The sequence below is a fragment of the Drosophila melanogaster genome, chromosome X (genome assembly GCF_000001215.4).
Source record: "Drosophila melanogaster chromosome X".
Taxonomy (NCBI): Eukaryota; Metazoa; Arthropoda; class Insecta; order Diptera; family Drosophilidae; genus Drosophila; species Drosophila melanogaster.
The window spans coordinates 4,840,833-4,868,823 of NC_004354.4; the positions used below are offsets into that span (position 1 = coordinate 4,840,833).

General features: G+C 42.3%; 1 protein-coding gene across 3 annotated transcripts in view; it reads left to right on the forward strand.

The window, feature by feature from the left end:
* The window catches only part of CG42594 (uncharacterized protein), a 65,743-nt gene continuing 37,752 nt past the window's right edge, over positions 1-27,991 (forward strand). For all 3 annotated transcript variants that reach the window (NM_001297940.1, NM_001169196.3, NM_001169197.3), the window contains exon 1: positions 1-608. The gene's annotated coding sequence lies outside the window, so the exon portion shown is untranslated. The remainder of the gene's footprint in view (positions 609-27,991) is intronic.

The following is a 27,991-nucleotide window of genomic DNA, read 5'->3' on the forward strand; positions in this document are numbered from 1 at the left end:
GCTTTTCCGTACGGCATTCAGTCTCACGTTGAACTCTGCTGCTGTTTGTTGTCAGCCGGCTGGTGAATTAACCCCCAGGACACAAACAGAAGCCAACCGATTTGGCTGAGCCAACTGAGCCGCTCAGCCAGCCGAAGGACGAAGGACCACGACCACGACAATTCGCGACGTGTTGTTTAAGACCAGAAACCCAGAAACCAGAGACCTCAGGTCCTTAAGGTGTCCTGTGATCGCGTGACGATAATTGTTTGTGCATCGTGTTTCGTACGAAAGAAAAATAAATTAACACTGGAAAAGTTCGCTGATCTCTGTGCGCGATTTTCCATTATTTTCAATAAATTGTTTTTTTTTTTTTTTTGTTTTTGTTTTGTTTTGCCGGCACCAGACCACGCACACACACACAGAGAGTGATAATGATGGTGATGAAAATCGAATCGAATAACAAGTGAATGCAACAAATGCGCATGAAATGAAAAATTTGTCCACACAAGTGTGAAAAACCGAAAAGTAAGAATCAGATAAAACTGAGATAATCAGCGAGCGAACGAGGCGAAGCCAGAAAACCCAATCACCCAAAATAAGCTGAGGGCCAAAGTGCTCCGAGAACGGTTAGTAAACACAAATTGTTTGTTTTCGTGGCTTTTTCCTGTGTTTGCCTGAGATTGGGGACTATTTTCTTAGCGGCTGATAAACACCGAGAACCGAAAAAGACCAATACAAGTGTGTTTTCTCCCAATTTATCCGCATCTACCCACTTAATCCACGATATTAGCTAGACTCTTTGAGAAGCGCCGAGAGGGGCGACGAACGTTGTCGCCTTGTTTTATGATTATGAATGAGTATATATTTGCATTGATATTTTTTTTTTTTTTTTTCCTAACGAATAACAATTAACTAACTATGTTTGGTTAGTAAGTTAATACAGTTGTTCCAAACATAGTTATTATTATAAACGTATATAAGATAGACGATTTCGAATAAATTCAAAGTAAATATTGGATAACACTTATCCAAAATGTTGACCAAAACCTATTTGCAAACTGTCAATGCGTTTGCTCTTCTGATGATAAATTCGGCACGGAGAAGAAGTGTGGGTCGAGGCTCAGGACCCTTATCTAGGCAACCCAAACGATGACAGTTCATTTTCCGGGGGATGGAGGCTAATCAATTCCGGCACCAGACCCCAGCGATAAGCAGTTGTAAATCAGGGCTTCATAAATATGGAATTGTGGAAAATAAGTGACTCCATCAGCCAGTGAAAACTATCCCTATTCTCTCTTATCCCCCTTCGCCGGAAAGTGTGACAAAGCAGGGGCCACGACAGGACAAGGACCTACATGATTTATAAGGCACATTAAATTGAATATTCAACATAATGTAGCATTTAAATGACCCACGCACAGCGTCGAGCGAGCAAATGTGTATATATTATAAGGAAATGTGGCACAAGACGGCCTTAAAGGTCAACGCGTCGGTTTTCCAAGGAAGAATGCAAAAAAGATGGGCTCTTTATGGCCAACTCCTTGCCATATTGTTTAAATGCGAAAACCGCTTAAAGTTTGGCCGGCGATTGAAATTCCTTCACTGTGGGGGGGGGAGGAAATACTCCACCAAAAAAGCATAAACAAAAAAAAATGGCAAAAATATTCGCACACTTTGCGTGTGCGTGTGTGGGGGAAAGTAATTTACCAACACAGTGCCAACGAAAGCATCATAAATCACACGTTCTGCCCAACTACAACTACAGAAAGTGACACTCGCTGGGGGCGGTAGGTGGTTGGCGGATGGGCGGGGGGCGTGGTGCGTTACGTGTCCAGGTCAAATGTCAAAAGTCAACCAATTTGGGCAACATTTTGACAGACACTGCGCTTATCCGCCGGCTGGCTGTTCATCATTGTGCAACACTGCCAACCGATTATCGCAAGGGCGTGATGAGTTACTCGCATTCCATCCCAAGAGGATTACACAAGTTTCAGAGTCCCTCCATCACCGCAGATTATTTCAATTTACACACCAGATCTAGTTTCAAGAAAAAGTCCCATGCTCGAAGTTCAAGCATTCAAGCATACACCTAATTCAAAACAATAAAAACACGTACAAAATATGTATTCAGTTTCATAATCTCATTTTTCCACACGCATGAGAGCAAACATGATTGCTTCACTAGTCTCAAAATATAAATATATTATATTTTAAACACTTTCATATCCGCACGAAACAGAAACATCAAAATTTCATTAAAAAGTTAACCATGTTTTGCAAATTTTTTAAAACTTTGCTGTCAATATCAAGCAGCGTAATCAATTTTAAAGTGCCAACAGTGTGTAAACTAAATTATTAACTTTTATCGAAACTAAAAGCTTATTATTTTGAAATGATTATGGTCAGGAGATATAGCAATTTGCGTATATGTAGAACCCATAGTTTATTGTTTCCATTAACTTTCGAGTCTGACTGCAAGCCATACATCCCTTTTCCAGCCCAGGTAATCACTCCTTTGCCAGCCCCTTGACCCGCAAATCATATTTTCCGGCCGTGGATTTATGTGCTGCCCTTCCTTTCTTCGCCAAAATGTATGGCCCTGGGTTAACAAGATGTTTATAAAAATGATATTACGATTTGCCTAACCCACAAGATGGCACGCACAATGTGTGTGTGAAAGGGATGTTGGATGGGTGACGGGGAATATGCGGGGTTTGGGGGATCCAAGGCCATTAGACAACGCATTAATCTAATCATATGAGTTGCTCTGTCTGTGTGCCAAAAATCATGAACTCAAAAATGGTGGCCCCTGAAAAAAAAAGAAAAAAAAGTTGGGCACAAAAAAAGCCAACACACAGAGAGACATTTGCAAGTTGATTTATAAGCGCGCTGATGTCAGTTACGTGCAAAATGGCAGCAAGTTTTTGGCCCACGCATGGGTTAAGAGAGGTTAAAAGGGGGGTGTTGGGTGAGTTGGCTCACCTGCTTTCGTGTGCCCGGGGTGAAAGGTTACTGGCGGGGGATTTGCCAAAGTCAGAGGCAAAGGCAGCGCTCGCTACCATTGCGCAAATTGCTTGCAACACTTTTTGTGCCATTCAACCCCGCTTCATTCCTTGGCTGCCTTGGCTTTTATAAATCGTTTAGACACCGTTCCCCCCACCTGCCCCCAAGCCCACCAGCCCACCAGCCCAGCAGCCTACCTGCCCGCCGCGATTTTCCACCACCTGGATAACAACAACAGAGGAACGGTGGCGACAACTCGAGTCAAAAGAAGCCCGAAAAACAGGAAGCCACTCCCGTTGCCGTTCGCGTTCCCATGCCGTTTGACCCCGAATCCCCACCGTTTCGAGCGCCACTCAAAACACATCCATCAACAGCGTATTTATATGCGAGGCAAAAGGTTAAAGGTGTTTTCTTTATTTTATTTTTTTTTTTTACTTCTTCCACTGCTCCTTATTTTGTATCCAAAGAGAAAGCTCCTAATTGTCAGGACTTTGCTTTGGCTTCAGCTTGTTTGGCCCTCTTGCATACTTTTGTGCGCTCGTCGCGTAATGAAGATAATTGCTGCTAAGCGGATCCTGCAGGATTTCTGAGACACCTTCGCGTTCTCACACCCGTTCATAAAATCCGCAATGTTTCTGAGCGGATTTCCCGGTAGGCGGGGCGAAAGTTGGCCAAGCTCTCATTTATTTCAATTTAATTTAGACTTTGCTAATTTCAACGCATTTTTATGATTTTGGTTTCGTTATTTGGCCATTAGTTTTCAACTTTAGGTATACTTTTAGGCGATTAAATTCCAAGTTCTCGGACTTTAGAAATACAAATTTTAAATTCAGCTGCTGTTTTACGTTATATTCCATTATTGCGATTAATTTTTTTTTTTTTTTTTGGCTTAGTTGCTTACTCATTTCAACGTTTTTAATTTGCATGGGCGAGGACGAAGGACTTCCTTTTGCTAAGCAGCATCTCTGGTTGCTTTAGCGAGGACGACCTGCATTAATTAAATTCTTTCAGGTGTTAAAAGGTGTCGAGTCTGCAGCTATTGTTAATGCAGAATAGAGGGCGAAAGGGCGAATGGGTGGCTAATTGGTAAATGCTCTGAAGTGCCACGGCTAACGAGGCGTATGCGTAGTGCGAACAAAGTCAGAAGAGGCAGGTGCTTTTGGCCTAATCAGTGGAGAGAAGTTCCTACCGGATTTACCATTTAAGCTATACTAATCCCAACCCAAATATCCTAGCATATTTCGATTTCAATCGTAAGTTTTACACTCGCCTGTGAAAATATATACAATTGCTCACAGGCCCAAAATAATTCTGACAGACGTAAACATTTATGACCAAAAAAAAAAAAACCCACGACAACAGGTAATTGTTTTTCTTATACGTGTCTTTCTCAGTTTTTCCTACGTTTTTTTTTTTAAGACAATAGGCTGTGCCTATTTTCTACTTTATTTTTGCTTCATTTGTTGTCTGTTTTCGGTCTTCTGGTCCCTCGTTTGTTGGCATAAATTTATTGTATTTGCCCGCCTTACGCATTTGCATAAATATTTTAATTTGCATTTCAACGAACACGAAAAGCGAAACGAAGCCAAGCCATAAAATCCATATGCCCAAAAAAAAAGTATACATATATATAGTAAAATATATATGCAGAACAAGAGGACTGAATGAAAAAATAATAATCAGTGGAAATCTACATGTAATCAAAGTGTTACAACTATCGCAACATTTGTATGCAAATTCATTTTTGGTTGGCTTAAAAAAAGATATAATAAGAATCGTATTTCCTATCACAACTGAATATTCTATGTGGTCCCACAAATTGACATTCAATTTCCCGGTAAAAGATGTTTCTTTTTTTTTGTCAATAGGTTAATTTAAATATAGGTGCCCTTTTCCAAGTGAAACACATTCAAATTTTGTTGCGCAAAATACTAATTTGCAAGTAACTTGGTTCAATATTGAATTGGTTAAGACTTTTGGTCTGCCTCGAAAATCCATAGATCGTTAAAACTTTGGCCAGGACACTGCGCATACGACACGTTGTCCCGTGAAAGTTTCCAGATTCTTATCATAGCACAAAAAGTGGGCAAAGGGAGTGGGAGGAGGGTAACAAAAAGAAAACATTGGGGGGAGTGGAGGGAAAAAACTAAGCAAACAGCCCTCGCACAGGCAAAGATGTTTTCATTTTCTCATATCTCCGGCCACACACGACGAAAAGGACTCCACCAACGTATGAGCTAAAACTTTCCATTTCAAAATATTTTCTTAGCAAGCTTCTCATTGCTGGCGTTCCTTTTCCAAATGCACAGAATCTGGGATGGCAAGAAAAATGCAAAAGCACAAAGCAAAAAATCCTAGAGACAAACAAGATCCGCAAAAAGCGGCACACTGTTCGCAAAAACAAGTCTCGTCTGCAGATGTTTGCTGGCCGAAAAGCCGAAAACAAGAAGGCTTTTTCCTCTCACCTCTCACAATTTCGCCGGATCAATAATTGAATTTCGTCAGGACATTTGCATATGCTGGCAGAAGCTCTCCGCACAACAGCTTGCACAACAATGCGAACACGCCGGACAATTGCACTGAATTTTCGCAATTACTACCAGATGCACTGAGATCCCGAAAAGGAATTGTAAATTTAATAAGCTAAATAACCGGACCGATTTAATTCGCATAATTCGTGAACAAAGGGTACTGGATGGATGTTAAGGCTTTCGGAAACGCTCTCAATGCATTATTCATTCAGCCTACGGTTTAACTTTCAATTTCAATCCGTATTATTTCAACTGCCCTAAGTAATTAAGCAACAATGCGAATGCATACTTAAATACGATTTCACTGCAACGGTTTGGCAATTATTTGTTGAGCTAGTGCATTTAATTACACTAATACCATGATCGAGGAATATACTCTTCGCTTTTAATTGGGTTTTAGCTTCCAGATAATTAAATTTCCTTAGGCAATGTTAAATTATAAATATTCACTGCCAACTTCACTGCCACATACTCGTATTTGCAGGGGAATCAGTGAAAATTTAAGGCTCAAGGATAACACGAAAATGTTACAGAGCTTTTCAGACAAATGAGAAATACCTGAGGGCCACACAACTTCATTCAGAAGTGTGCAATCCTTTAACAATGAAATTTACATAGCCAAGAGTCCCCCAACAATTTTCTACAAAATTAACCGGAATACCGCAACGTTTTCGCAACAATTGAAAAATACTTCTAGTCCTTTGTTGTGCAAAAAAACCCGCATAATTCAATCAGCTACATCTGAAACGAACTGAGACCATAGGGCCCACGCCGAGCACAATCACTTTATTAGCCATATATCCACATGGCCATAAAAAAAAAAAGCACACAGAGTAATGGCCATCAAATTTGAGAATTCAATGCGGCAAAAAATGCTGTTCATCCCATTTTGTTCCGTTGGGTCTGCCGCTCTTTGGTGCTCTGTTTATCGATAGATAATATATTTATATTTAAATAACACTTCATCATGTCGACGCTGCGTATGCGTAATATTGTTTGCTTTCATGTTTCGGCCAAGTGAAGCCGAAGCGTAAGCCAAGGCCCATGGAGAGCATCGTCTTATAAATAAACTTGATCCATTGCACAGGGCACAGGGCACAGAACGCACAGCCATGAGACATGGCCTGCCAAGATATAGGCACACACAATTTGCCTCGACTGTCGAGTGCGATAAATTTGGGCTTATGATTTTATCCCTTTTTACAGCCCTTTCAGGTCCGCGAAACGAATAACGCGAGGCACATTTCCAAGTCAATTCCTCAGTTTCATTTTCATTCCGATTGTGGAATGGGCGCGGACGGGCTTTTTGCCCCGGATTCACTGGGTTTTCCCTTTTCTGGGTGGTGGGTCTTTCCTGGCCAGTCATGCATGAAACAGCGCTTCAGGAACAGACAAAACCGAGAGACATCGCATTGTCTGCCGCTGAAGAATAAATAAACTACTCGTAACAACAATAAGCGGAGCAAGTCAAGCAAATTACGCACACACAGTGACACAAATAAGTTTATTCGGTTAACTTTGGCCGCTAAACTACATAGTGAAAAACAAATATGGAAAGGCGAAACTTTTTAGCATTACATGCATAGAAAATAGAAGAAAAAAAATACCATTAACGGAAACACAAATTGGGCCGTGAATAGAAAAGAATGGAATTGAATTAACAAAAAATAGGAATAAAAAGCGAGCGGATATTCGATATCCCAGCACGGCTCCTTGAAAATGATTTAGCCTCAAGAATTGCCTGGGAATTGCCTCCTTTGAGATGAACTCGAGTGGAAGAGCAACTTTTGCGGATGGAATTATCTCTCATGAAGATGTAATTGATAAATGGGCAGGGGACCAGCCCGGCTAGGCGATGGAAATGAAAATGAAAATGAAAATGGCAATGGAAATGCGATATGCGATATGCGATACTCTAAGCCCGACCGATTGCATAAGGGCCCTTGAGAAAGGTCGCTGGTTTTGTGGTTACCGAATTGCATTAAAATCGTTGAAGTCTGGTAGAGACGCCCAGACCCAAATCGAATTACCACACAAATACATACGTACGTACGTACTACTTGTGAGCTTTATAATTAAATGAAAAACTTTTAAAGTGGGATTTAGTGCTTAACGAAGACAAAGGGAAATAAGAAATAAGTTTTGTATATCAACGAAATAAGCCAGGCTAAAACTTGACATTACTTGTTCGAATTCAAATTAAGTTATTATTTAACTCCAATGCCTTTGAAAATTAAATCAATTTATTAACTCGAGGTGTAAGAACGGCCCTCCAACTCAACAACAACCATAAATCCCATCTCCCAATAGTTTGGCAATTATTTCGAGTACTTAAACCCTTTCACCTCAAATTGTTGGTCTACCAATGAAGTGTTTACACAACAGGTACCCCATTCACTTATTCCAAAAGTAGTAATAGCAGCGGAAACTCAAGTCAACAACTCAACAATAGTTGAACAATCGCTCTCTGTCGATATGACAGCAATCAAATGGAAATAAGTACGGCACATTAACTTACCAATCCAAGCAAGGGTCCCAAAAGGCATTCTGCACAATAAAAATACGAACAATTGGCGGATATTTATAGATGCTTATATATATACATACACTTGGGCATTTTATTCGCTAACACTTGATCACTTAACGAGGCACGGATAATTCCCCACTCAATGAATCTCAAGCAGCAAGAGCAACTTATCCGCAGATCATCTCAATGGGTATTACCTACTTACACACGCACATGTAAATAGATGGCCATGTGTGGGTGAGTGTCCTGGCCCTTGAGCGTATGTGTGTGTGTGTGTGTGTAATTATGTGCTACATCATCTTTTATGGGGGCTCAAACAACAAGGGGGCCATGCATCATTTTCTTTGCCGCTTCCTCTTAATCTTTTTGCTGTTTTTCTTTTTTTTATTGTGAAGTGTATCAAACGGAATATTGCCACGCCCCCAGGGCCGACGAACCGCCCAGCTTTTGGCCCCTTATTGCAACCACTATGTCTCTCGTTTGTTTGTGTTTAATCTCGTTTTAATGCCGTCGAGCATCATCGTAAAAATTATTACATTAAATGTCAACGCAAAAGCGAGGAAGAACGCTGTAAAAGTGGAGAAGCACTAACACACATGCCTGGCTACAGAGAGAAAAATGTGTGTAAAGTTTCAGCTCGAAAAAGAAAAACTTTCAGTCGCGTGCATGATGTTACAAAATGTATATATTTTAGTGTTCTCGCGCCATCGGTATAGTTGCCTGCTCTTATTTAACTAGTTTTTAGGTTTTTTTTTCACATAATATTGTTAAGTAACTAGTTAATTTTTCACCGTGTCAATGAAGAAAACGAAATGAGAGAGGAAGAAAGATATGGGTGGATAGAGCAGGTTCACTGAAGACGGTGAAGGTCTGTTGGTTTAAGAGGGTCGTTATTATTAAATTTTACACACGCACACATACACACACACACACACACACTGTCGGAGACAACAATAAAGTGTGCGACTGTACGCCCAAAATACACACACACACACACAACCCGCACACCCACGCACACTCACTTACAAACAATGTATACGCCACTAAAATTCAATTTTTACGAGCATAATATGTTTCAATGGCAACACACACAGACACACAGACACGCATATATACAGAGATATACGCACACACACACACACTCACGTTTCACAAGCACACCTTCACTTAGAGCCTTCTTTTGTCTTTGCCTTTGTGTCAGCCTCCGTTTGCCAGCCCACCACCCCATTACCACCCACCACAATCATTTCGGCAACTGCTTTTTATGTGTGTCGCACATTATTAAATGAATTCAAGCGCAGAAAATTGCCTGCCTGCCACGCCCCCTTTTGTCAATAACCTTAGCGATCCGAGCAACAAATCAAGTCCATATCAGATGGCAGGCAAATTGCTTTTAAAATAATAACAAGCAAATGCAAATATAAGGTGCGGAAAAACAACAGCCAGATTTTTCATAAATTTCCACTCTTTCTTATCTTTCGATAAACAGGTCATTAGCTTTACAAAAATATGCACAGAACGTAAATTTGCTAAACTAAATCGAGAATTTATACAATATGTTTTTCCACACATTTGTGTCACTCTTCCGCGAAGACATTTAATGATGAGTTCTTATGCTCACTATGATAAATGACCCGATTTCCCTAAGACATTTTCAACGACACAGACAAGTAGAACGGTACCCACTTATCCTATTTATAGGTATTCTACAACCCACCCACCCAGGAGATGCATTTTTCCTGTCTGATTCACTTCCGCATGTTGCAAAATAGGGCATACTTCTGGGCTGATTTGAATGTTGACACGTTCTGGTACTTCTGCATCCCCTTTGCCTGGTCTTGTTTCAGCTTATTATCGCAAGTCCTTTGCCATTTCCATACAATGAAATGTAACTAATGAGGCGTATAATCATTGTTATGTCAACAGTTTTGATGCCTTTTGACAAACGGCACAGACACAACGAGATGTAGAAAGAGACGGGTGTACAAAATGTGAAAGAGACAGGCGGCTGTGCAAAAGGGCATACATTTTCCGTTTTTGGGCGATACTAGAAGAAATCTTCCTGCACATGTCAATATAAATAAGCGGCAAGGAAGTGCCAAAGAAAAGCTGCGGGCCGGGAAACTTCATCATTACATTGTGTAGAAGTGGCTAAAAAAAGAAGGAAAAGCCACCCACACAAGTACATGACACATGCTTTGACGTAATTGCTGTGTAGGAAATAAGCAATTTGAGAGATCATTAAAAAGTTGAAGCGACAAAATAAAAACCCTCCTCTCGAAAGAAATATAAAAAAAGGGAAACTTGACGAAGAGATGAAGAAATAAAAACGCCATCAACGCTAAAGGATATTAAATGCCAGGCGCACATACGAACTTTGTTCATGCCTCAAAAAAATGTCTCAAATTTGTTTTTTTTTTTTTTTTGTTCAGCCGAAATAGTTGACCCAGTCAATTGGATTTTTGGAAGAACCAAAACAAAAAAAGAAATGTGATTCAATGCGAAATCAGTTTATATTTCTGATTTCTTTTTGATTAGTTAGCAGCTTAGAGAAAGCCAACTGACAGTGATTTCCTCCAATCGCATTCACGGAAATTGACTCAATTGCCATGGAATTTTCATGGCAAACGGGAACCAAAACAAGCATCAAGGCCACAGGCAACAAGAAAGCCGAAAACCGAAAGCCTCAAGAACCCCACACAACATCAAAAAAAAAAAAAAAAAACAGAAATACTACTACAGAATCGGGGAAGAAAACCTTTCGAAGAAAGGAGAAAGAAAAACTCGTCGCCGGCATGCAGTTGAATGCACGCATTTTGTGGCTCACAGTCTTTGTGGCGAAACTTCGCTCCTTTCAGCCCCCTGGGCCACTGGGGGGTTAAGCCGGGCGGGAGTTGGCCGGAGGATGGTTAAGGATGGCAGGATGGGCATTTGATTGCAAGTTTGTGTGCTTTACTTTTTGGCCAGGCCAAAAGACTTTGCGTCAACAGCAGAAACAGGCGGCAGCAGCCAAAAACACTCGACAAGCGACAGGCGGCAACAAAGCAAATTTTGTTAGTGGCTTTTGCTGGCCTCTGACTGCTGGCTAATGCACTGAGAGAAAGGCTCGCTTAGCAGTGATTCTATGTGCAATTAAATGGAAATCAATCGTCTGAACAGATTCATATAATGAGATAATTAAAAATAATAAATGACATATATATAACTACAAGGCTAACAACAAAGAATGTGATTCTTAACATGGTTCGCAGTAGAATTTCGCCCAGTGCAGCCGCTCTCCTTGTGGCTTTCCTTTGGGCCCAGCTGCGTGAATGCCACTGCATTGTTCGGCACTTATTTCTGGCTTTTGTAAATAGTATTTGCATTTCATTTTCTGGTCGTGTCCTGGCCGAGTCCTTCCGCCTCCTTCGTCGCTCTGTTTTCGCCGTGCTAGTTAGCGACTTTTCGCTGCACTTTAAATGTCATTTGTTTGCCGTTTCGGTGCGGCTGCCTTTAAGTAAATTAGTGACCCCCTTTTCGGCGCCCCTGCATCGCCCATTGTGTTTATCCAGGCGCATTTCTTTTTGTGCAGCGAGACGTACCCCTACCCCTACCCCATCACCAAAAACATTCACCCACTTCACTTACCCCGCGACCCCGTCGGATGCTTCCTTCGTCTTGACATCGCTGACGATGGCCTTTGTTTCGCTCGGTCGCACAGTAGCTGAAATTTGTCGTAACAAGATTTGCTTTTGATTTGGACTCGCGTCCAACGTCTCCATTTCCCGGCTCTTTTGCATTGCCCGCTTGCGGCACTGAAAGAAAAGAGTTAAAACATAGTTACTACCAATTTGAGGCCAAAATAATAGCTCATTTTCAACATAATTACTTGCGTGAAAAGGTAAACAAGCAAACATGCGGTTTGTGATTATAACCGTTAACTTTACTCGTCACTTCGCTTCCTTTCTGGCTGGCTCTCTTTGCCTCTCTGTTTTGTTGTATCAGAAGCGCGCCATCGAAACTTCATATTTCCACTTGAGCACTTATGTTTTCGGCAATTTAAAAGTAATAAGTATTAGTTTATTGGAAACATGCTTAGCAAACCAGTTCAAACACACGTGGCAATGAGTTTTTACCATTAACTTTATTATTTACTAAACACCTGGCATCCGCTTCCTTCAATCGCAAATCCCAGAGTGGCGCAATTTTTCTCTCTCTCTCTCTCTCGGTAATGTTCGCTCAGCTTAACATACGATCTCATCTGTTAAGTGAATAGCGAGAGAGAGAGGCGCAAATGTTAAGTTAACAGCTCGTATTTTTAAGTACAGTAAACCTCGCCTGTGTATTGCCAAAATAGTTAACCGCCATAGCTGAAAACAAAAAAGATGGACGATTGAGTCAGCGCATGTTTTTCCCTGTGCATACCCGCCCCATCGTGAGCGCGTGCAACATTTTTGCGTAAACAAGTTTCTTTGTGCAGCGAAATGGGAACGGCGACAGGAGCAGCGGGGCAGTGTGGCATTAGGGCAGCGGGGGGCGGCAGTGGAAAGGAATCCCAATTGCAGGCCTGCCGAGCCACTTGAGCCAATTAGGATTTATGGCCCAGCGGGCTGTCCTTTTGCTCCGACCAAGACCAGCCACACCCCACCTGCCCCCAAGGACTGTTTACATACCCACTTTTGTGGTCACGATTATCACTGTTTGTGACAGTTGTTGGACAGTCGACGAAGGCCACGGGGAAGTTAAAATGACGTGGTGTTTGGCCAAATTGAAGCTGAAGGATCAGCGACTTTGTTAGCAGAACAAGGCAGCAATTAGGTTGCTATGTACATATGTATGTACATAGCTAGACTGATAAAACTTTATGCGCATTATAAGTCTAAGTAATAGTATGACACCGATCATGCTTTCGCTACAGACAAGCAAAGTTAGGGCAATCCCCTTCAATTTGGCCATAACCTCGAGCGCGTTTTCTTCTCTTGCCAGCATCTATCAACGCGAATGGCGAAAGCCCCACGGATTCCAGTGCGGATATATATCATATTAGCCCATCTGCGCCACTGCAAATCCCATTGGAATCGAAATATGTATGTACATATATTTAGCTTTATACATATGCAAGCGAGTACACCATACCATAGATATATCTTTATCTGCACACACGGCGCGGCGGAGCAGCGAAACATTTCAGCAGCGTCAGTTTTTATCTACGATGATGCATAAAGCGCCACAAAACATTCCCTTACCAGCCGAAATCCCGAAATCCCAGCACCACCAACTCACCCTTTTTCCAGTCGACTGCTTTATTATGCTAAAAACTGTGGAGCTAAAGTGTGTTATATGGCATAATCCACTAACGAAAATTGAGCACGAATTTATTATGTTTTCGCATCTTTTTTTCGTTTTTTTTTTTCCTGCCTAAACAAAATGCCCGTGTGTGTGGGTGGGTGTGGGTGTGTGCCAGACACACACACACACACACACACACACACACGCTCATACATAATGAATTATGCAAGACATTCATGGCCCCACACACACTCGGAAATACTTTTAGCCCTATCAATAATTCAAACCAAACCCAACGAAACAAATAAAACCAAAAAACCAAAAGCGGAGAAAAAGCGATAGCGATAGCCTAAAGAGAGAGAGGGAGAAAAAAAAAACGACTAAACAAACAAGAGCAGAAAGCTGCCGACTTGATGAATTATAGAAGTAAATCTGAATTGAAATATAACTGAACCGAAAACTGAGCTACATCTGTATATGTGCATAACTTCTCTATAAATACTAGTATGTGCATATTTGGAAAACCACCTGAGCTCGGAAATTGAGATGACCGCGCGTTTGGCTGTCGTGACTGGATGCGATATCTGAAACAATAAATAGATGCATTCATAATTCAAAATTATAACATTAAACGTACATATTTTGAGATACAACTTTGAAAGTGCAAAAGGAAGGGCACGTCTATAAGATACATATGATTTACTACAAGCTCAGGAAGAATCTCAGAGATTGACAAATTCCAAATCAATCGATAGTCACGCGCTCATCCCGATTATTTGGCCAAATTTATAGCACAACTTGTATTTGTATCTCTTTATATCTTTCTTTTGTGCCGCTTTATTACGAGCAAATGAAATGCACGCCATATGAAGTGTAATATATCATCGAAGGCAGTCAGACAAACTGGATGGATGATGGGGCACGAAAAGTTGGGGCGAATTCGGGCCGCGAGGCCAGGTAAATTGGCCTATATAAATAAATAGATTTATTACCGCACTCGTTTCGTGATTGTGTGTCTGTGTGTGTGTGTGTGTGTTTCGTGGTAATTTATGCCGGCCAAGGAACATTTGAATTAATTTGTTGGCTTTATCAATAGTTCTTATGCACGCTTCCCGTCACTACCCTTCAACTTTGTTGCTAATAAGCTTTCAACTTAAAGCTGCAACAACTTATCGCCGACTTTTGTTGCACGTTCGCCGACATATATGTATGTATGTATGTGTAGGTATTCCGGAATGGAGCCAAGTCTTAAGTAGTTTGCCGGCTTTTCTTGCCAATCTCGAGTTGCTTTTAGCTAACAAAAACTAACCGAAGAACTGAGATCACGAGCCACAGACTAGAAAAGTGGCGTTTGTGCGGTGACTGACAAAGTACTTTTACTTAAAGTGCATTTCTACTTCACCATTTCACTCCTTCTCTGCGTTTCAAGTTTTTTTTATTCTTTTTTTTTATTTTAAAGAGAACTCACAAAGTGGCGCGAAAGAAAGAGATTTTCGCGAAAGAATGGCCAAACAAAGGCCGAGAAAATCAAATATTTCCAACACGACTTTCCTGCGCCTCGCAGGTGAGCCACGTTTAACTTTGTGCGGCTTTCATAGAGGCTATAAACACTTGTACAAAGTTCGTTTAGTACGAACAATGGATGAGAGATTTACAGGCATATTGAACACTTCACTCTAGTAACTAGAGTATATCTAATAATTCCTTGAAAACCTATATAAACAAAAATTGAAGTTAGCTAATAAAATGCCTTTTCCTACGCCCGATCGTAACTTTCCCTAATTGGATTAGAACCAAACTTTCTCACCGATCAATGATTGCGATGCCATCGGATTACGAAAGTTAAGACCGCCCAGTCGTAATTCAATTACGTATCCGTTACGCCGTTCCATTTGCCATTCCCCGGCCGTGAGTTACGAATTAAGCTACTTGAACAATAATTGACTTCAACAAACTGCATTTGTTGCGCATTTATCTTGAGGCATCCTCGCTGCGCTCTAACTATTTGCACAATGCTGCCTGCTTTTCGGATGGTTGGTTGGTGGGGCTGGCTGGCTGGTTGGTTGGTTGGCTGGTGTAGCCCTAAAAACCCCACAAAACCACTCAGGCCAACGCTCAGCACTCCCACCCCTTTTTCGCCCCTATTTTGGTCCAATGAAAGCCGCTGCCGAAGAGCCGCAGAAGATGTAAAATACAGCACGAGAAAAATAAAAGATATAATAAGAGTTAACTTTAACGCGGAACAACGGGCGGTGGTGGGTAAGTCTGGAGTGCATGGGGTTTTTGTTTACACATCATGGGACGCCCCTGCCAGCCATCCTGTTGCATCTTCTGTTGCAAGAAACTGCGGTCGCTGCCGCAGTAACACACTCGCTGTGAGTGCACTGAGAGAATTTGTTGGCGCGCTGGCAAACGGAGAAGGTATTGAAATCAGTTAAATAAGTCGATTGCATTTTCCAGAGAGCAAATTTCTTGGCAATGTAAATATTTGCACTACAGCTCTCATTTTTTCTCAGTGTACCCCGGCTTGGAGTCCATCAAATTGCAATATCCGCAACAGCGACAGCGACATCGACATTAAGCCCCTCACATCGATATCGCCTGCCAGTCCTTTTTGTCTCTTCCTCTTCCACCCCGTGCCACGCCCCCTTTGAGGGCAAGATTAATGCATTTTAGCCGAGGCAGCAAGAGTCTTACTTTGGCGCGCCGGCTGGAAAAGCGAGCATCTTAATAATCTGGTTACACTTCAAAATGAGCAGCGCCCGCTTTTGCCCCTTTTCCGCAGATTGACTTTTCCGTATACCCTTACCCGCGATTTATCCTTACCACCATTTTCCCTGCCCCCCCCCCCCCCCCCTTTTTATTCAAGAGATTTACCTGTGCTTTGCATATCGATGGCACTAACTTGCTGCCTGTGAAGCACTTGCGAACAAAGTATCGCATCAAGATTGATGGGCGGGCTGCACATTGATCAGGCTTGAATAGTTTTAAATTGCTGCCCTCGGCGCCGTTTTGTTACCCACCCCCAACTGCCACCCCTCACCCCTCCCCGGCAAACCTATTTATCCCGATCAGTTTTTCGCTAATTGGCTTGTTGTACTGTAGCAATTTGTAAAGTTTTGCCAGGATTATGAGGTGGTTGTGGCAGATTCCTAATCATCCATCTCCTTGCAATAATTACTATAGTTTACTGTTCAGAGATTAGTGGATTAGGGCCGCCTTGAGATTTATGCCCATATTTAAACTCGCCTCGTTGCTTCTGGCTTCAAATGATTGAGATTTTGCTGCGGGCCATGTTTTAAATGAGTCGTATTGCCTCGAATGATATTAATATCAATTTTCGTACTGCCCGAGCAATCCATTCGAAAACAATTTGGCCGACAGGCCACAAGCGCCACTCGAGAAAACTTTAAAAATCACTTTTGCAGAGCAAAAAAAAATATAAAAGTGACCAAACAATTTCCATTAGTGCAGGAGAGTAGGTTAAATAATTGATTAAAAAGCCTGTTGATGTGGCGCAGAAAAATGTCGGAGTGACAAAGTTGCAATTAAATTAACATTTACATCGAAGCCAACACAAAAAACAAAAAAGCGCACACGCACACACAAAATAACGCAGCAGATTGTTGTCACACATTTTGTGCGCACGCAAAACTAATTGAATTATATTTAATTAATGTCACACAACAATGCATGAAAGAGCAAAAGGGAAAAAAAAGGGAAAAAAAGAAAAGGAGTGAGTGAAAGACTCTGGGATTGCAGCGAATTTCTTGCATTTGACAAAAAACTAGCTCGCAAGCACGTGGATAATTTTAATTTTCTTTACCTACACACACACTGGCAGCGGGTGAAAGCATTTCCCTCGCATGACTCAAACTTTCGCTGAAATTGTTTTGCTAACGACAACAACGCAAGTAGCAGCAACATCAAACTCTGCCAGACTGCACCAGTTGCAGCTATAAATCTTAGCATACCGCAGGGCGCCCAGCGCCAAGGAACTTTCCCGCTTTTCCGCCCAACGAACACACACCCGTACCCACCACCGCCCCACCACGCCCCGCACCCACCGTGTGCCACAATGTGGCTTAAGCAATTTGTGCAGCGACAACAGCAGCAATAACAAACCTACACAGCGAGAAACATCAATACCGCTTGATATTTGTGTTTGTGTTTCTTTTGATTTATTTGTTTATTTCGTTTTGAACGGAAGTTGTTAGCCACACAAATTTGTTTTTTATTTTTTTTAACACACTTATACGCCCCACTTTTCTCGCGGTGTGTCGTCTGAGCGCACAGTACGTGCTAAAAGTATGTGCACAGGACTCGCATATATAGAAAGCTTCGGCATTAGTTTTTAGTTTTCGCATCACATGACGCTCGGGGGTGTCATATTGAAAAAAAATTGCTTTCAAATTGGGCCAAGCCGAGCAGAAACGTAAAAGGCAAAACAAAAAAAAAAAACAAAAAACCTAAAAAAATCGCAAAAAAAAGTATGAGCCAAAAAGGCAAAAAAAAAAACAAAGCACGGGAATAAAACAAAAAGCAAGGAAACAAATAGCCGCCGGCAGCAGCAACAACTACAAATTTTTGTTTCGAAATTAATTGCAGTGGTTTGCAAAATATAACAAAAACAAAAAAACCGAAAAGAAAAGGAAAGAGAGCCATAAAAAAGGACGAAGAAAAAGCAGGAGTCAGAGGCAAGGTTCAGTTTTTGGTAGCCAAAGTTAAACAATTAACTAGGCAGGGACTAGTTTCTGGCCAAAACAAAACAAAGCAAAACCAAGCCAAACAACAAACAACAAAAACGGCAAATCGGGGCCCAAACGGAGCCAGTCCCCGAGTGAGATATATGCAGACATGTTGACATGATGATGGGCGTGGCACTGGGTGTGGGCGCACTGTGAATGATAGATGGACGAGTGTTAAATGGCTCTGGGGCAGGAAGATTTGCGTGGAGGATTCACTTGCTCCGGGGCAAGATGCCACCATGAATGGCATTATACACAGATGCATTGCCCTCAAAAATGACAAGACACGACAGCCAGAGCACGAGCATCTGCCCATATATGGGATTAATACAGTTTTTTTTTTTTTTGTCTCGGCGAACACTGCGTATACGCAATGTTATCGCTAGCTTATAGCTTTGCAACCATTTCGATTGAAAAGCAGGCAGTGCTGCCAGTCGGCACTCATCAATTAGCGTGCCATTTGAAAGGGCCAATTGTTTGCGAAAAGGATATTTACTGTACCTGTACCTGCAACCATATTAAATGGCATGTTTATTGAAGTCGCTGCACGTTTAATGAATTGCAAACACATATGGCCCTTCAAATAAATGTACACTTTCATGTCGCACAATTCGAATGCTACTCGAATATGTATGTATATCAGCTGGCAGTGTATTTGCACCGGCATACGCTGTGCAAATACGTAATAGTTGGCGCCAAATGAAAACATCAAGTTGGCCAGGCAATCGAAAATCGACGCCATCGCCAGTATCACACAATTACGTCAATCGCGAAAATTACGGCAAAGGATCGCGCTGCGCCTCGGGTGTTCCGTATTCAATATTCATTTTGATTACACATAAATGTGCTTGAATCAAATGAAATTAAAATTCATTTCATATCCGCGATTCTGTCAATATTGCCCTGCTGTCTGCCGTTCGCATTGTTCATTGGGGTCGCCGAAACAATTGAATCGAAAATTATTCAGATCTAACCGATTGCTCGGGTGGAGTGCACTCGTATTAAATGTGTTATTTGCACAATTCAGGAATTTTTTAGTGCTGCTAATGTGCTTACGTAATGGTGCAACTTATTTACGCGATTTTTCATTTACACTCTTGCACACCGCTGCGTATACTTAATCTATGTGGCACATGTTAGCCACGCGCGCGACTCTTGTCAACAAAATAAAATTTTCTTAACCGGATTTTATTAACGTCCATCAGCCATCAGCATCACTTCGACTTGGCAAACATGGATACCACACATTAAAACGTTCCATCAAAAGTTGGCTTGACTAGTTGGCCACAGAAGAGGCCGTCGGCATTTGTCAATTGGCAGGCGACAGAGACGGCCTCCGGCCACGCCTACTTCGCACTATATAAATTAATCAATTACAGACATACGCACACATACACAAACATACATATACATACATATGTGCCGCAGAGCAATAACATTTGCAATCCTTGCGAAAGGACAAGCAAGGAGGAGAGCCATCAAACGGTGCAGCTCAGCTGTCAATTGGAGTTGTCGTTGCCATGACAGACGATTGCACAAACACAGCGGACACAGATACGCACACATACGAGTGCGCGTGTGTGTGCGCGTGTGTGTGTGTCTGCATAGCGATGACTCACACAGATACACGCACAGACAAGCGGCTGTCAAGTGTATCCGGGATGGTTCGCCTTTGGCTGTTTGTTGTGTGCTCGTCTATAAATCATGTTAATTACGTTATAGCAAATAATTTTCCTGCATTTCGACCCGCACACGAAGGACATGTCTTGCATAGACAGATTGTCGCTGGAATGGCGATCCACTGAACCACTGAACCATCCATCCGCTGGGCGTGCCTGCTCCCATTCGCCCGTTTTTGCCATGTAAAATGCATCACTTATTTGCTCGCGCTGCCATGCGGCTTTCAATATTTGTGGTCCATCGAATCATCCAGCCATTCGAACAGCCAAACAGCCAAACAACCCAACAGCCCAACACCCATCGAACCACTCAGCCATCCAATCAATCGAGGAGCGCAATGGAAACCCAATGATGACCGCTTCGAAACGCCGATAAAGATCTTCTTTGTTTTATTTCAATGGCTTCACGGGACTCCAGATCCTTTGACGAGGCTCATATATGTATGCTCTGATTTACCAAGGCTGAATAAGGCAGCTGGAATTCTTTGGCTCTTAATTAAGGGTTCAACTTTAAAAATAATTGGAATTAGTTGTGCCTATTATTATTGGCAAATTATGGAAATAAGCAACATAAATTTAATTTAATTTAATTTAGTTTAGTTTGTCTTTCTAAGGATAGGATGGATAGTCCTCAAGCTCATCTCGTTCAAGAAAACGATGAGCTGTGGGTATTCGGTACAAGTTTCTCTTTTGGGACAATGGATGAGATGTTGCAACTTTAAGCAGCTGAAGTGGCAGCACTTGATGAGGAAAAGGCAGTTTTCTAACATGATTCCGTTGCCCCTTTCTTCTATTATTAGTTTTTTTTTTTTTTTTTTTTTTTTTGTTTGCGGCAAACAGGCAAGAAGTGGCTTGGCTTGGTTTTTCCAAAAACGGCAGCCCGTCCAGATATCCGGCACACAAATGCGAGACAATGGGCGATAGGCATCTTCAGTAACCTCATCATCGCCATGGGCTTCAGTTTCGTGTCCATTGTCATCTGCTCATTGAGGGTCAGATTGTTTCGGATTCGGTTTCGGTTTCGCTTCCTGGGAAAGTGTCAGTCCAATAAAATGGCCAGCTACACGGCAAGAAATTTTTGTGAAAGTATTACTAGGTCATATTTCTTATGTGCAGCTTTTAAGCAACTGTATTATACCCAAGATATTTACAACTTTTTTCTTATAAATTTCTCTCTGTGCTTGATAACGTTTCGGTCCTGCATATGTGGCTAATCCTGAGCCGTATCCTCAAACATTTGTGTCCTGCCGGAAGAATAAGTATGGCAATTGTAAGGTCAACTTTCGTGCTAGATGGGCCTCATCTAATGCAGTGGAAAAATGATTTGACTGGGAGGCTTCCGTTTTTGCGGTGGCCTTTCGACTTTCGGTCCAATCATGCCCATTGTGTGTGTGTGTGTGCGTGTGTGTGTGCCTGTGGAAATTTATGATTTTCCGAGTGACTTTGAAAATCAGGCAGCCGGCAACTCAGCAGCATGAGCAACCTTTGGCCTTTTCACTTGGACTTGGGCTTCTTTTGCTATCCCCGTCTCCTCTCGCTTGACATTTCACTTTTGGCGCTCGCCTTGGCTCGTTTGCCGTTTGCCTTTTCATATTTCGCATTTTATTTACCAATCCTTTTTTTTGCCCAGCAACTGACTGACTGACAAACATATTCACTTTGGCTCGTCTTGTTTGCCGCCGACAAAGGCGGAATAGCGCCATCGTATACCCTTTTCCCAGCGATTTTGCAGTCCTTGCCAAGGATGCGCGCACAAAGGACCTGAAAGCCGAACACGTTCTTTGCCACTGTCCCTGCGTACGTGGTGGCGTATACGTTATTTTTTCGAATTGGGGTCGAAATTCGGCAAGGACTCTTTTTAGGGGCCGGCTGCGTTGAGAGGATGGCACAAGACAACCCTAAATATCCGCACCCCTTATAAGCTCTTCAATTCTATTCAATCTAGCTGGCACTCACAAGTGCTTATGGCTGTGTAAGCATCGATAGTTATAGAAACTGGCACATAGTTTCGAGACTTTCGACATTAAAGCAAACATTCGGGTTAAACCACTAATCAAAATGTTGTAATGATGTTGTATATTCACTTCACTTAACACCCCCTGCATTTAGACTAACTATTTTGAGCGAGTAGAATCACGGGCTAAGCTCCTTTAATCGCAGGGCATTTATCATTCGACTTCTTCGCCTGAAATCGCTTTCTGTTTTTAATTATTTTCTTATGCCTCACTTAAGCCACCGCAGCTGCTTTTCCGCAACCCGCAACCCTTTCAAGGCATATTGAGTGCTTTGTAATTTTTGCGGTTTTTAAGCCTTTTCCAGGGCCGCAAGTTTAAAAATAAAGAAAGCGTATCAATAAAGGGGATTTCTTTCGGGGGCCAGCCTCTTTCGGGTGAAGAGCACTTCATCCACCGCCAGCCAGCCGCCCACAATTTTCCCTTTTTTCTCGTTGACTGTTGTTGTTGTTGTTGTTGTCGCGATTTAATCTTTGGCTGCTGTGGATAATTGCGAGCTTAAGCATGCGCATAAAAGTCATTACGTCGACTGCCGCAGAACGGGCAATTTAGATTTATTCTAATTAGTGGCCCAGCCCCAGCCACCAAGGCAACAAAAACACGTATTTCAAATGCTAATCAGTGATGCTCAAAATGGGGCGAGGGGCGAAGGGGCGTGCGGCGGTGGGGCAATGACTGAGGGTAAACATTGAAAAATGTCCCATCTTAGGCGATGAAGTTGCTTGGAAAATTAAGTTTCGTCCACGAAAAGAACAAGTGACAGCTGCTGTTGCTAGACAAGGTCCTTAAACAGGGTATTCACTGTTTCCGAATGGCTAGATCAGCACTTTGGCCAACCGAAAGTATGGGTATTAACTTGGCATTAGCCCAATCACGACTTTATTTGGTATTAAGCGGTAGCTGCTAGTCGATTATTGATTTGCTTATGTACTTTCACAAAATAAGTCTCCCACATTTCCAATAGGCAAGCAAATTGCCTGACTCCCACGTGTGAATTAGCGCAAAGCCAACAGCAAATTTATTTTAATTTAAAAGGGGATTCGCGTAAAAGAAAGAGATGACAGGCGACGGGCGACAGTTGGACAGAGACGGAAATAAAAGGATCTTGATGTGCCAACTGCTGTTCTCGATTAGGATTTGTTGTCCTTGATGACTGCGAATTTGAGGACAGAGAATTCGAAAATTGAATCGAAGCCAATGAATAATGCAAACATACCAGCAAGTTAATTGATGTATGTGTTTAGGCTAAAATCTGCAATATACTTCAAAGTTAAATCTACAATCTGAGCAAGGTGGGGGAGTATAGAAATAAAGTTTATTACTGTTGCTTAGTGAAACAAAAGCCCGAAACAGAACCAAAACTTTCACCACCCCCCAAAATGAAGCATTATAATAACCTTGCGCAATGGCTAATTCCCTCCACCCATTTTCAGCCAATATCCATTACTATTTTATGGCATCCACCACTCAAGAACCCTATCAACCAATAATTGGCTTTCGAGTAACTTCGGCCCGCCATCGCTGGCGAAAAGTTGTCGAAAGCTTTCGGCGAATGTAAACATTGGGTAGTGTTAGCAAACATTTGGAGCCACCCGACAACCACTTTGCACCACCAAACCATCAAAACCATCGAACCAACGATCCACCGAAACCATCGAACCAACGAACCACCCAAAAAGCCCAAGAAGACTTGGGGCCATATTAATTATCCACACAACGCAAACACTTTGTTGCAAAAATTTCCAACGCTGTCTCGGCCATTAAATATTTAACGCCTGCCAAAACACTAATGACAAACACTAAAGCTTGACACTAAATTTGAAATGCTTTAAAATTTTATTTAAGCATCCATTAAGGGGAGTGCGATCGCAAAATAAACGCCATATAAAATCAGGCGGGGCCGAATAAATTCCACGCTTTAAGATTGCGGCCCATTTGTGAGTGGTTTGTGTTTGGGTGTTTGGTCGTTTGAATGTTTGTTTGGCCTGAGTGTTTCGCACCCAAGTGTGAGTGCTGCTGCCGGGTAGGAGTCACTATTTTGACGGCAACGATGGGGTCACACTTTGTTTTTATTGCACGTGCTTGCTTTTAACGATTCTCCTTTGTTTTCACCCCACAATCGGACAGCTTGCGGGTTAAAGGTGATGACTGACTCTACCAAGCTACGATATAAAAACAAAAAATATATATATTTTAAAATTAAGATAATGCCTTAGTTCGTATTTATAATGAAGGGTACAATTTATTTCAGCCAACACGGTGTATATAAACTACCAGACTTACATACAAAACTCCGCGATTTCTTCAATTTTCGGCGAAAAGGTTCTTTGCAAACATTGTAGCATACTTACGGGCAGCGAATGAAGGCAGCTAAGTGGAGCATGGTAAAGTGTCTGGGGTATCGGCACGTCGAACTGCTACCCATAGATCTCTTAAAAATTCCCTGACAAAAGGGATGGTGTGCGCGGGGTGGTGAAGCGTGCAAGGGGCAAGGATGAAGCGGTAGACAGGAGCTACGTTTCTGAGCTTTTTCCCATGCCAACACAAGCAGCCAACGACAGCCATACAATTTTAATCACATTAAGTTCGCGCTGTCGAGAGAAAGCAAGGCGAGACTACTTCCATCTGGCTTCAGCTACCAACACACAACACACCACCACCCCCCCCCCCTCCCCCCATCACAGACAGACCCCCCTTTGCACACCGCCACTGTGTTTGCTTGTTTGTTTGTAATGAATATTTGCAAGTTGTGCCTTGAGTTTTCAGTGCAAACAAACTTAAAAACTGTAGCGCACTCAAGCAAAATAAATACTTGAGCAACAACAAGGACAGCGCAGCGAAGGCGGCAGCCACGCCCCCACCCCCCCGTCCAACGCCCTCCTCTCGTTTCTCGCGTGTTTTTTTTTCTCGTTTAGCAAAAAATTTATTTGGTTAAGTGACTTTGCAAGCTGCTCATATGTGTACATATGTACATGCGTGTGTGTGTGTGTGTGTGCCGCTGTCTGTCTGTGTGTGTTTGTCTGCTCGCGTGTGTATGTGTGCATGTATGTGTGTGGTAGATAAATGCGTGTAAGAGAGGAAGTGAGGCTTCATGCATATTGAAACAAAGTGAGTGCTCGCATTGCGTATACGCAGCGTGGCCGCCAAAGCAAATTAAATAAAAATAACCGAAAAGAAGAAATAACCCAGGCAGCAAAAAATTTAACGTGGGCGTGGCATCAGCCAATCATTAGCTTAAGGTTTGAGCACTACAGTGTAAAAACTATGAAAAATGAAATAAAAAAATGGGTTTAAAATGCGGGTATAAAGCGGATATTAATAAAATCAACTGCATGGGTTTCAAATGAGGACTGAATGTCAGTTTGGTATCTATACGAATGTTGAGTAATTCACAACCTATCAGAATCTACGATGATCAGCTGGTGACTCTGCTCTGTGCAGCAATCCATGGAAAAGTGAAGATTAATCCACGATGCTTTGCTCTTGATGGCGATTATGCTTATGCACTGAATGCAATGCTAATGACACATTCGCAGACCTTGGCACCCAAATCCGAATCCGTATCTGAATACCCCCAACCCCCGCCAATTGCTACCGCCATTCTGCTGCTCACAAATGCAAATCCGAAATCAAAAGCTCACTTCGGTTTTTGTGGGGTGAAGGGGGGGGGGGGGGGGGGTGGCTATGATGGTGCATGCAGGGGAATTGACATGCCGCAACTTGGCGGCAAAAGTACACAATAAATTTGCATGCCACATGCACATTCGTATACGAGTATGTATGCACTCGGTCTCACACACACACACACACACACACAGGCAAGCACACTCTTTTATGAATAGAAATTGTTAGCACACAATAAGAGGCAGACGGAGCGTGAAACGAATGAACGAAAGACAGAGGCGGCGAAAAGGGGACATATGCATAATGCCTAATAATCCGCATATTGTAATATCTGCATTATACGACCAGCGCAAAGCGAATGTCATTATGTGGCCAAAACGACATACCCACCGCCCGCCATCCCGGCCACGCCCCCAACGAATATTGTGTAAAAATTGCGACTTAATCACGACGCTGCAACACGAGCAATCTGCGATATGCAATCTGCATCTGCAACTGAGGCAAATGCCGCAAGCCAACTGCCAAAGTGCCTTAAAATCCAGTTGCTAACTGCACAGTGGTGCCAGCGATTCAAATGTAACTAAGGAGCATCGATATTATTTCCAATATTAATCATATATTCTTGCAATTCTTCAACATCATCAGATACTTTAGCTATGCAATCATTTTCCAGAAATTTTTTTCTCAGCTTGTGAACTACAGTGCGTTACATGCATATCAATGCGAAGCTCAGGCGACGCCTGTTTGGCTGCCACAGTCTGAAAAGTGTCGCTGCCAGTGAGACCCTCTGCCTTTAACCCTTAACGGCACACCCCTCGCCTTAACCCACCGCACACAAACACACACACACACACATAGCATAGAGTTAACCCACGATTGCCCCTTTGGCAAGGCTCCACGTGGTCGCCGGCGGTGCATTATTTGCGCTCATGTGTGGCCTGTTCCGCTGAAGCCACCGCCTGCTCTTAACCCGTAGTCTGGAGTCTGGAGTCTGTAGTCCGTAACCCTTAACCCTTAACCCATACCCAGGGCACAGGGCTGGCTGGCTTTTATGCCCGCAGATTTGGGTTAAAAGTAGCCTCCCTTGTGTATTTAATAGTATTCCACACTCGCCTTCATCTTGTGCCAGCTGCAATTGTTAGCGGGTTGATGTGGAGGGCGGGTTTGGGGTATTGAGAGCACAAAAAAAAAAATAAAATAAAAATGAAACGATGTCGTTTAGTATATTTTCCAGTTTTATGCAACTCTTTTCTTTCTTCCCCTTCGCTTGGCATGCATTCAGTGGCCAAAGGATGCTGAAGTCAAAGAATTTCCTCAGCATCAGATACTTTTGTATGCAAATTTCTCAGTTTTCGACTTCGGGCCGAGTTTTGAATTTCTATTTGAGTTATGTAAGCACAATGTGCGCACACACACACACACACATGCACAGCCTTTCAAATACCACTCACATTCGCATTCCATTCCCTATTGGCATTCGCTCCATTCGAGGTAATGGAATTGCAAACCTTCTCAGTTATTTATTTATTTAATCTCTTAAGACTTTAATGGCCCCAGCAAATGCAATTAGATTGCGAAACAAATGTGGTAGTGGGAAAAAAATTTGCTTTGCGAAAATGGCGAAAGCAACAAAAGTTTGGGTTATTAATTAGGCGGCATTAAACGGCATTTTGGGGGCCAAGAAAAGTTTGTGAACCATTTGCAAAGCGTTAGCAACAGCAAAGAATTTGAAATTATTACATTTTCGGACATCAACTATTATAAGTTAACAAAGTTAAATGTCTTGTAAACGTCAAAGCGAAAGCAACAAAGCAATGCAATCGATGGCTATATTCTACGATTTCTGGACAATTCTGAGCAATTAAAACATTATAAAAACAGACAGTAGCAAATGCATGTCATTCGAATTAATTGATCAGCAACAGGCATACTGTGTTTTTTCTTCTCATCGCAGAAGCGTTTATTACAAATAGGTTGTGCCACAAAATGTTGCTTTTAATTCGTTATTTTCATGGCAACCGATTAGAGAAGCCACTGAAAACGAGCTCAGTTCAAAGGAAACTGAACACTATGTTGTTTTCCAATTTTTGTACTTGGAATGAAAGGCTGTAGGTGGCAAGGAAATAGGTTTGCAGGCAAAAGCAATTTGCAGTTAATTAGCAGACTAAGAGCCACAAAAGCCATCTAAAACGTTCTGAAAGTGGCAGCTCGGCCGCAACAAAGATGAAATTCTCTCCATGGGCAAAATGGAAACTGGCAATTGTATCGGGCAATGAAAACCTTTGCTCGATTGGTTCACAAAAGACAAGTGCATGGGGCTCAACGCAGGGTATTAATTTCAACCGATTTCCTTGCACATTTCATTACAAATTTGGTAGAGGTCATTTTGGGCTAGGAAATTTGCAGGACCCTACTGCACGAGCTTACATGTAAAATGAGACCCAGCTTGGGGCACAACACAATGTCAAATTGTCGGCGGCGAGGAGATCGAAATGCATTTTACAGGGGCCCGTAATGAGCCCAATGGCCGAATGCATTCACCAAATTGACCCCCCGAAGCATATGAAGCGGAAAAAACAGACTCGCATCCATCGTCCAGTAAATTATAATTGATGTT